The following is an 11122-nucleotide window of genomic DNA, read 5'->3' on the forward strand; positions in this document are numbered from 1 at the left end:
TTAGGGTAGGCGACCAAAGGTTTGGTCAAAGAGATAGGTTATAAGAAGCATCTTAAAGGGGAAGAGGTGAAGAGGTTTAGTGCGGAATTCCAGATCTTAGGAGCATGAGCTCTTTCATTTGCTGCTGCTACAACACAAATGGCCTGTTAAAAAAATCAGTCTCCCAGTTAAGACGGAGATGTGGAGGAATTTCTTCTCTCAGAGGGTCTTTAGTCTGTGGAATTCTCTTCCCCAATGAGCAGTAGAGACAGGGTCATTGAATATATTCGAGACTGAGTTAGACAGGTTTTTGATTGACGAGGGAGTCAAGGGTGTTGGAGAGCAGGTGGGAATGTGGAGTTGCGGCCACAGTCAGGTCAGCCATGATCTTATCGAATGCTGGAGCAGGCTCGAGGGGCCAAATGGCCTACTCTCGGTTCTATTTCTTATGTTCTTATGTTGTAGGTTCTTATGTTACAATTTTCTGCTTTCTTTTTGTTACAACAAACAAATATCTATGAATTCTTCTCAGATTCCTGAAATTGCTTTAAACAGTGCAATGGTGACTTCGAGACCACAAATATGCTGCATACTGTAATAGAGCACATGATTAGACAAATCCCCTACCCCCAGGCTGCCGTGCCTATCTTTTTCCTACCAAAGCTGTTTTTTTCCTGCTAGCATAAGCTACTTGGTATGATAAATCGAAACAAATTATTCTGGCAAATTTACAGAACATAACCTGTACTGTCACAAAACCTTTACACCAAATTAATTTCAACATCCAGATGTCTCTAGACTTTCGGAACTATGAAAAGAATGTAATGTTGGTTAGCTTTGGAGTTAAGTTTCTCAGGCAATGTTTTGACCATCCTGCTCACAAAATCAATACTACGCACTGGATAACACAGTTCACACAAAACCTTATATTATTTTCTGTCATGCATACCCTTTCTAACAGTTGTATTGCTAAGATCAATGAAACTTGCAAAAACACTTAAATCTGGTTTTGCTTATGCTTCAACAGTCATCTGATAGCTCTGAAATAAGGTATCATGTCATCCATTACAGCGAATCAGGGATTTTGATAAACGATGTCTCTCATCTTAATGTCGCAGAGATCAAATGAAGCCATTGGAATGTTGCATTAAAAAAAATTATATTGTGCTTCAGGTCATGTCTGTTGTCAATGATGAATGGCTGTTGCATGCCTCAACACTCACATAACATAACTGTGGTTTGTTCTTCATATATAAAACAATATTGTCTTCATGCAGAACATGCATGCACACAACAGGTTGTCCATATTTTCAGCACAATTCAGGCAGCAAATGTAACAAAGAGCAGGTTTTGGTCTAGTGATTTAACAATACAAAATATGCAAACAATATAAGTTGATCATGCAATTCCTCCTTGATTTATCTGGCAACTTGATCAAGTGTCAGCTCAGCTCAGTAAGTAGCATTCTCATCTCTGGGTCAGCAGATTGTGGACCTCAAGGTCCACATAGTATTGGCTGACACTCAATGCAGTACTATTGCTTTTGTTAGTTGAGTCATTAAAGTCAGTTCTTGTCTGCTTTTTTTTCCTGAACGTCTGTTAATGATCGCATAGCATTATTTGAAGAGCTGGCAGTTCTCCCGATCTGTTAACCAAACATCCTGCCACAAGTAATACCATCAAAATTGGTATTTGGCTGGTACAGAATGTTTTCCAACATAACAACAGTTACTGGACTCCAGAAGTAACTCAATGTGTCAAGTGCTTTGAGACATTCCCACGTGATAAGGTGCTACGTCAATACAAGTATAATTTATTACTTTGCTTTGGCTGAGCAAACAAAAAACTGTAAATTATGACAGCACCTATGGACCCATGATCTAGGGCTAGAGAAGAAATTCTCACAAATGAAGGCCTGTTTATATAATACCCATTTATAGACGGCAGTGTTTAGGGACAAATTCAATGGTAGCACACTCAGAGAGTTCCCTGTCATTTTCTGGGAGTACACCTCACTAAATCAGGGAGTAGCCTTAAATGTCCAACTCGTGGTGTACCAGCTCCAGGAAATAGCAATTTTTTGGAGGTCTTGCGCACAGGATATATGAGGCTCACTACACCTCTTAACTTCGTATCTAAATTGGTCCCAAGCCAAAACCTATGGTCTTTTCCATCTGTTCATTATTCCAATGCTCCTTGCCCATGCAAGAAGCATTGCTGGGATGTCCTTCTTTGACCTTTCGCAGTTTGAATCTTAAAGGAATGGTTGGCAGTTTAGTCACCAATTAAATTTCTGGGATTTTTCTTTTGCTTCATTACAGTGAACTGATCTTTTTGCAATTGCATCACCTTTAAATGCGTTGTTTGCTGCTGGTAATTTGCAGGGCAGAACTCCAAAGGTTATTCTTTTTCCCCACAGCACTGTTAAGCAACAGGCATAGTGTTCAACATCTGGATCCCATTGGGTACTGGTGGACTGAAGATTCATTCCCTTGCAAAATCCACCTTTGGTGACTTGGAAGGATGTGGCATAAAAAAACAATTCTGTGAAAGCCTTCACAGTCACAGGCAGGGATGCCTTTCTGGTTGATCTTGGGGTGAGATGTCGAGGATGGTGAGGCAGAGGGAGGTCAGTCTTAGGGAGTCAGCACATTATTCCATGACAGACTCCTTGCGGAAGCACAGACTGTGAAAGCAGCTACGGACATGCAGTGTTTTTCATTCTCCATTGATGTTGCATCATGTTTGGTCTACAATGCTTGAAGCAAGCCTGCTTCGGCATAAGATTTAATCTGAGGTGTCAAACTGTGGGCATCCTTATCTTGGCAGTCTTTCTCAGGCTTCAGAATGTTTTCTCATTTGCTCCTAGGATCTATGAACATGGAGACAACATCCACTCTATCAGAGAACTCCTTCTGAGCAGTAATTCTCTTGGTGGAGTTGGCTGGAAGATTCTAGAATGTGGAATAAAAGAGCAGGAAAGCCCACTTTACAGAGTCGGAAGTGGTACTTATTGTGGAGATGCAGTCCAAGAGAGATGCGGCAGGAAGGTTTGCTATGGGACTTCATTCCTGTCACTCCACAAACCAAGTGCAATTTTTTGTTTGTTCATGGGGTGTGGATGTCACTTGCAAGGCTGCCATTTATTGTTCATTCCTAATTGCCCTTGAACTGGTGCATGAACCGCTACATGTGGTGTAGGTACTTGACAGGAGGAAGCCTGGTGGTTGAAGGTAAAAGCCATAAACAGAACAACATGAAGATACTTTAAAATATGTCAAGAAAATCATCAAGGAAAAGATTTTACACAACCAGTGCATTAGGAAAGTCACTGAAGGAAAAGATAACTATTTGAGGAGCTCAGAGTAGCAGATAAAATGTGTCTCAGCTGAACAGACTCCAAAGTATAGAGAAGGATACAGCAGTTGAAATTGAGGGCTCTAGCATTAGCACCAGCAAGAATGTTTTCTTAACAAAAACAGAATTACCTGGAAAAACTCAGCAGGTCTGGCAGCATCGGTGGAGAAGAAAACAGTTGTCGTTTCGAGTCCTCATGACCCTTCGGCAGAACTGAAGTATAGTTAGGAGAGAGGTGAAATATAAGCTGGTCTAAGGTGGGGGGCAGGGGGAGAGAGAAGTTGAGGGTGGGGTGGTTGTGGGGACAAACAAGCAGTGATAGGAGCAGATAATCAAAAGATGTCACAGACAAAAGGATCAAAGAGGTGTTGAAGGTGGTGATATTATCTGAGAAAAGTGCTAATTAAGAATGGATGGCAGGATACTCAAGGTACAGCTCTAGTGGGGGTGGGGTGGAAAGACTAACAAAGTATTAGTTGTAGATTTAAAAATAATGGAAAAAGGTGGGAAAAGAAGAATCTATATAAATTATTGAAAAAAAAAGGGAGGGGGAAGAAACGGGGTGGGGATGGGGGGAGGGGGAGTTTAAGATCTAAAGTTGTTGAATTCAATATTCAGCCCGGAAGGCTGTAAAGTACCTAGTCGGAAGATGAGGTGCTGTTCCTCCAGTTTGCGTTGGGCTTCACTGGAACAATGCAGCAAGCCAAGGACAGACATGTGGGCAAGAGAGCAGGGTGGAGTGTTAAAATGGCAAGCGACAGGGAGGTTTGGGTCTTTCTTGCGTACAGACCGCAGGTGTTCTGCAAAGCGGTCGCCCAGTTTGCGTTTGGTCTCTCCAATGTCGAGGAAACCGCATTGGGAGCAACGAATGCAGTAGACTAAGTTAGGGGAAATGCAAGTGAAATGCTACTTCACTTGAAAGGAGTGTTTGGGCCCTTGGATGGTGAGGAGAGAGGAAGTGAAGGGGCAGGTGTTGCATCTTCTGCGTGGGCATGGGGAGGTGTCATAGGTGGGGGTTGAGGAGTAGGGGGTGATGGAGGAGTGGACCAGGGTGTTCCGGAGGGAACGATCCCTACGGAATGCCGCCGGGGGGGGTGAAGGGAAGATGTGTTTGGTGGTGGCATCATGCTGGAGTTGGCGGAAATGGCGGAGGATGATCCTTTGAATGCGAAGGCTGGTGGGGTGATAAGTGAGGACAAGGGGGACCCTATCATGTTTCTGGGAGGGAGGAGAAGGCGTGAGGGCGGATGCGCGGGATATGGGCCGGACACGGTTGAGGGCCCTGTCAACGACCGTGGGTGGAAAACCTCGGTTAAGGAAGAAGGAGGACATGTCAGAGGAGCTGTTTTTGAAGGTAGCATCATCAGAACAGATGCGACAGAGGTGAAGGAACTGAGAGAATGGGATGGAGTCCTTACAGGAAGCGGGGTGTGAGGAGCTGTAGTCGAGGTAGCTGTGGGAGTCGGTAGGCTTGTAATGGATATTGGTGGACAGTCTATCATCAGAAATTGAGACAGAGAGGAGAAGGAAGGGAAGAGAAGTGTCAGAGATGGACCATGTGAAAATGATGGAGGGGTGGAGATTGGAAGCAAAATTAATAAATTTTTCCAGGTCCCGACAAGAGCATGAAGCAGCACCAAAGGAACAGCACCTCATCTTCCGACTAGGCACTTTACAGCCTTCCGGGCTGAATATTGAATTCAACAACTTTAGATCTTAAACTCCCCCTCCCCCCCATCCCCACCCCGTTTCTTCCCCCTCCCTTTCTTTTTTCAATAATTTATATAGATTCTTCTTTTCCCACCTATTTCCATTATTTTTAAATTTACAACTAATACCTTGTTAGTCTTTCCACCCCACCCCCACTAGAGCTGTACCTTGAGTATCCTGCCATCCATTCTTAATTAGCACTTTTCTCAGATAATATCACCACCTTCAACACCTCTTTGATCCTTTTGTCTGTGACATCTTTTGATTATCTGCTCCTATCACTGCTTGTTTGTCCCCACAACCACCCCACCCTCAACTTCTCTCTCCCCCCGCCCCCCACCTTAGACCAGCTTATATTTCACCTCTCTCCTAACTATACTTCAGTTCTGCCGAAGGGTCATGAGGACTCAAAACGTCAACTGTTTTCTTCTCCACCGATGCTGCCAGACCTGCTGAGTTTTTCCAGGTAATTCTGTTTTTGTTTTGGATTTCCAGCATCCACAGTCGCTTTTAGCTTTTTGTTTTTATATTTATTTATATAAGAATGTTTTCTTGGTATGTTCTTCCTGCTTACTCCATCACAGTGTTGGGGTCTACTAATAAGACAATGGAGTTGATTGTCACTGATAATTCCAACAGGGAACTCAGCAGAATCTTCTTTAACCAGAGAGTTCTTTGAATGTGGAATTTGCTGCAGGGAATAGTGAGGCAAAGAGTATGGATGCATTTAAGAGAATGCTAGATAATCACGTGGGAGAAAAGAATAGGAAGTATACTGATTGATTTAGAAGAAGAAGGGTGGGAGGAAGTTTGTGTGCAGCATAAACACCAGCATGGAGCTGTTGGGCCAAACGGCCTGCTCCTGTGTTACAAATACTATAGAATACTATCTCGCCCTACATGTAAACAAGCCACAAATATTGACAGGCCAGTGTTCATGTCTATACATAGTGAGACACCTGGATGGATAAACAATATTGATTTACTACCACATTCAGGACAGAACACTGCCATTCCCTGAACGACAACAACAACAACAACTTGCATTTATATAGTGCCTTTAATGTAGTAAATGCCCCATAGTGCTTCACCAGTATTATCAGGTAAAATTTGGCACTGAGCCACATTATGACAGGTGATCAAAAAGCTTGAACTAAGAGGAAGATTTTAAGGAACACCTTAAAGGAGGAGGAAAAGGAAGAGAGGCAGAGAGATTTAGGGAGAGAATTCCAGAACTTAAGGCATTTGAAGGTACGGCCACTAATGGTGAAGTGTTTAAAATCAGGGATGCAGAGAGGCTAGAATTGGAGGATTTCAGGGATCTCGGAAAGTTATAGGACTTGAAGAAGTTACAGAGATAGCTTATGTGAATTTGGAGGAACTACAGCAAATTGGTAGAGCCAGGGCAATTACTGAGCAGATGTAAGGAAAGGAAGGAAGTCAGTGGGCCAAGTTTTAAAATAAGAGATTAATGTGTCCTTCTTTATCCAAAGTTATAACATGGGCCCATTCTTCATTGATTTTGAACTGTATGACCAGGTTATGGATCATTTAGCACACCACCAGGAATTGGCATTCCTTTGAGAGAGCTTGGCCATGATGCTCCTCAGACCTGAATAACCCATTGATGTTCATTATCTAGACTCATGCATGAATACTGACTACTTGGACAAAGTACAGAAGGCACAAAGCCAAAACTCAGCATGTTGGTGCCTTCAAGAAAGGAAGTAAGAAAATAAGAAGCAAAAAGCTACCTGTGATTTATTCTCCAGTGTGTCAGTGTACAAGCTGAACAATTCAGGCAACTTTTTTTTACACCATCAGCAATAACTTCTATGAAAGCATTTTACAATTGCCTAATATTGACACTTAGCGCTTCCTCAACAGAGTGACAATTTTGTCTGTCTATGAGAAAGATCAAAAACTGGTCTAGGAGAACGTACTTCCCACTCACTCAAATATAGCTCCTAGTAGTCAATCAGTAAGCATGAACTAAAGGAGTGAATGGGCAGCATTTCTAGCTGAGACATACACTTTAATTACAAACATGGGAGAATGAATGCGAGGCAGGAAGCCTGAATACATAGAGCTCCTGGCTGACAAGGCTAGTCATGAAGATGAGAGCGTGGGTGAAGGGAGGGAGGAAAATAAAATATTATAATAAAATAAATTAAAAGTTAGCTTGAAATGTTTCTTTGGTATTGAATCAAAAATTTTGATAGCATGGCAGGATAGAAGAGCAAAGAAAAAGGGCCAACAGGATAATCCTGCTTTCAAAGCTAACCAAACTTACAAAGCAGGGAGGCAGCAGTTATTCTCCAAATAAAAATCAGATATTAACTTCAGATCAAAATGATATTTTCTAGATATTTTTGGGACTTGGGAAAGGAAACGAGATATTCCAGTGCCAAACCTTCATTACCAACTGCTGCTACCTCCCTTACTTTCACTGTATTCTTATTAAATAGCTTCACTGTTATAAAAGTTACTTTAGCAGGCTGAACTATCAAAGGTCATACAAAACCATGCTTAATGAAAAACTATTTTCCTCTCTTTCTGTATCAACTGTGGCTCAGTTGGTAGCACTTTTGCCTCTTCTTTTTATTTGTTCATGGGATTTGGGTGGCACTGGGTAGGCCAGCATTTATTGTCCATCCCTAATTGGTGCTGATGAGCTGCCATCTTGAACCGCTGCAGCCCATGTGGTACAGGTACACCCACAGTTAGGAAGGGAGTTCCAGGATTTTGACCCAACGACAGTGGAGGAGAGGTGATATAGTATGACTTGGAGGGGAACTTGCAGATGGTGGTGTTTCCATGTATCTGCTGCCCTTGTCCTTCTAGATGGTAGAGGTCACAGGTTTGGAAGGTGCTGTCGAAGGAACCTTGATGAGTTGCTGCAGTGCAACTTGGAGATGGTACACACTGCTGCCACTGTGCATCAGTGGTGGAAGGAGTGAATGTTGAAGGTGGTGGATGGGGTTCCAATCAAACAGGCTGCTTTGTCCTGGATGGTGTCCAGCTTTCTGAGTGTTTTGCTGGAGCTGCATTCACCCAGGGAAGTGGAGAGTATTCCATCGTACTCCTGACTTGAGCCTTGTAGATTGTGGACAGGCTTTGGGGAGTCAGGAGCTGAGTTACTCTCTGCAGAATTCCCAGCCTCTCACCTGCTCTTGTAGCCACAGTACTTATATAGCTGGTCCAGTTCAGTTCAGTTTCTGGTCAACGGTAACCCCAGGTTGTTGATAGTGGGGGATTCAACAATGGTAATGTCATTGAATGTCAAGGGGAGATGGTTAGATTTTCTCTTGTTGAAGATGGTCATGGCACTTGTGTGGTGTGAATGTTACCTGCCACTTATCTGCCCAAGCCTGAATATCGTCCAGGTCTTGCTGCATATAGACATGCACTGCTTCAGTGTCTGAGGAGTCGTGAATGGTCCTGAACATTGTGCGGTCATCCATAAACATCCTAACTTCTGACCTTATCATGGAAGGAACGGTCATTGATTAAGCAACTGGCAATGGTTGGGCCTAGGGCACTACCTTGAGGAACTTCTGCAGTGATGTCCCAGGGATAAGATGATTGACCTCCAACAACCACAACCATCTTCCTTTGTGCTTGGTATGGCTCCAAACAATGGAGAATTTACCCCCTGATTCCCATTGACTTCACTTTTGCTAGAGCCCCTTGATGCCATACTCAGTTGATTGCTGCCTTGATGTCAAGACCCATCACTCTCACCTCACCTCTTCAGTTCAGCTCTTTTGTCAATGGTTGGATCATGGCTACAACGAAGTCAGGAGCTGAGTGGTGTTAGTATCTAAAAGGTTCTGTTGATAGATGTTAAATATCTAGTAGTTTAAGGTAGTGACGAGAACAGGTGTTTGGTATTAATTAGTTAATTATACTAAGATATGTATATAAAGAAGAGTCAGTCAGCACGGTGATGATTGTGTAAGAGTGGCGAATAAGCTCTGTGATGAGCAATAAACAGTCTCTACCAAAAACATCTGAGTCTCAGTGTCTTCTTCATAACCAGGCTTGGGAACTCTCTGACATTGGTAGTAGAGAATGGTTGTCTGAAAGTGAAGATTGGAGACTAAGATTTACTTCCAGACAGAAGGTTAGAATTGGAGAACACAGTAAATGGAAACCCTTTGAAGAAAGATAAGTGAAACCAGATATAGGGCGGCGGGATATTATATTTCACCACTGTTTGCCTTATTATAAATGGAAAATACAATTGATGTATGGACATGGGTTATGTCTCTACTGAAAAGAAAGCAAGGGATGGCTCTGGCGCTTCCACCTCCTGCCAGGACCAAGATCCACTACAAAGTGTTCTCCAAAGTGGACACTCAGGAACTGGGCAATGAAGAAGGTTTGGAAATTCTCTTGAAATTCATGGATAAAATTTGTATGAAAGATGACTTATTGAATGTCAAAGAGGCTTGGTCGGACTTTGATAAATTTAGAAAAATGATGATTCTTCCATTGAAAATACATCCTGGGTTTTAACTGACTATGTTCGAGATTGCAGCGATTCCACTTAGAAATTCCTAAATCAGTACTTGCCTTTAAATTCACAGAATTGTTACATTGCAGAAGGAGGCCATTGTGTCTGCTCCGGCTCTCCCAATGACCAATCACTTAATTCCATTCTCCAGCCTTCTCCCCGTAATGCTGCACATTCTTCCTTTTCAGATAACAGTCCAATTCCCTTTTGAATACTTCTCTTGAATCTACCTCGACCACACTCTCAGACACTGCATTCCAAACCTTAACCACTCACTGCGTGAAATTTTGTTTTTCTCATAACGCTTCTGCTTCTTTTGCCAATTACTTTAAATCTGTGTCCTCTCATTCTCAATCCTTTCATAAATAGTTATAGTTTCTTCCTATATAATCTGTCCTGATCCCTCATGATTTTGAACACCTCTGTCAAATCCCCTCTCAGCATTCTTTTATCCAGGGGAAACAGTCCTAACTTCTCCGATCTATCTTCATAACTGAAGTCCCGCATCCCTGGAAGCATTCTTGTGAATTCTCGTTATACTTTTCCAGTTTAGTTGCCTGCTAAGACACTTGAGAAGTGTGAAGTGGGCGCTACTGGACTGTGCTTGGATATCAAACATGGATAGGCTCTTGGTTTTAACCAGAGTGAGATTCAAAGAGAGAGAAATTTAGATCAATGTCCAAAGCCTTAAAAAAATTTCTGGGAAAGCATTAATTTCCAGCCACTTTTATGGTGCAAATGGGCTCTTCGGCAGCAACACCAAAGACGGAGGATACAATGCTAGCAGCATTTCAGGACCGTTTGAATATAGGGCCCAAACGTCTGTACGAAAGAAGAATTACAAACAAAAAGTACAAGGACAGACACCCTTTGGGCTTTGGGGGGCTATAACAGGTGGTAGGAGTTGGGCAATTATGGAAGGAGGATGAACCTCAGGAATAACCAAGGGGTGGTCAAGTGCTTCAGATGCAACTCTAAATATCATTATGCTTTGAATAGCCCAAAAATGAAAAACAAGGTTTCTGAGACAACACATGACATAGAAGGTACGGACAATGAGGAGGACAATACCAATCAATCAGAAGCAATATTGGTCAGCAGAAGTTTCAGTCCTGTAACGAGTATCCCAGCCGCAGATTTGTTCAATTGCGTATGTCTAGATAGTGGGTGTGCGTCCATGGTATGTGGAGTGGACTGGCTAAATTGTTACATGGATTCTTTAAGTAAGGAAGATCAAAGTAAAGCCAAAGCATATGACAGTTCTACTTGTTTCAAGTTCAGTGATGGTAACACTTGGAATTACTATTCTTTTTAGTGATTTCAGTAGCATGGGTAAATCACTTTATCACTAACTATGTTGTATTGAGTGAAATACCTTTACTGTTAAAAAAGCCTTCAATGAAAAAGGCCCAAATGAAGTTGGACATGGAGCATGATAAAGCGATTGTCTTTGGGAGATCTGTAGATTAGCAATTTACACAGTTGGGACATTATTGTATTCCTTTAAGATCTATCATCTCTAGACAGAATGTTAAAGAGGCATTTATGGCAGCTGGG

Source organism: Cetorhinus maximus, chromosome 15, assembly GCF_964194155.1.
Source record: "Cetorhinus maximus chromosome 15, sCetMax3.hap1.1, whole genome shotgun sequence".
In the NCBI taxonomy this organism is placed as follows: domain Eukaryota; kingdom Metazoa; phylum Chordata; class Chondrichthyes; order Lamniformes; family Cetorhinidae; genus Cetorhinus; species Cetorhinus maximus.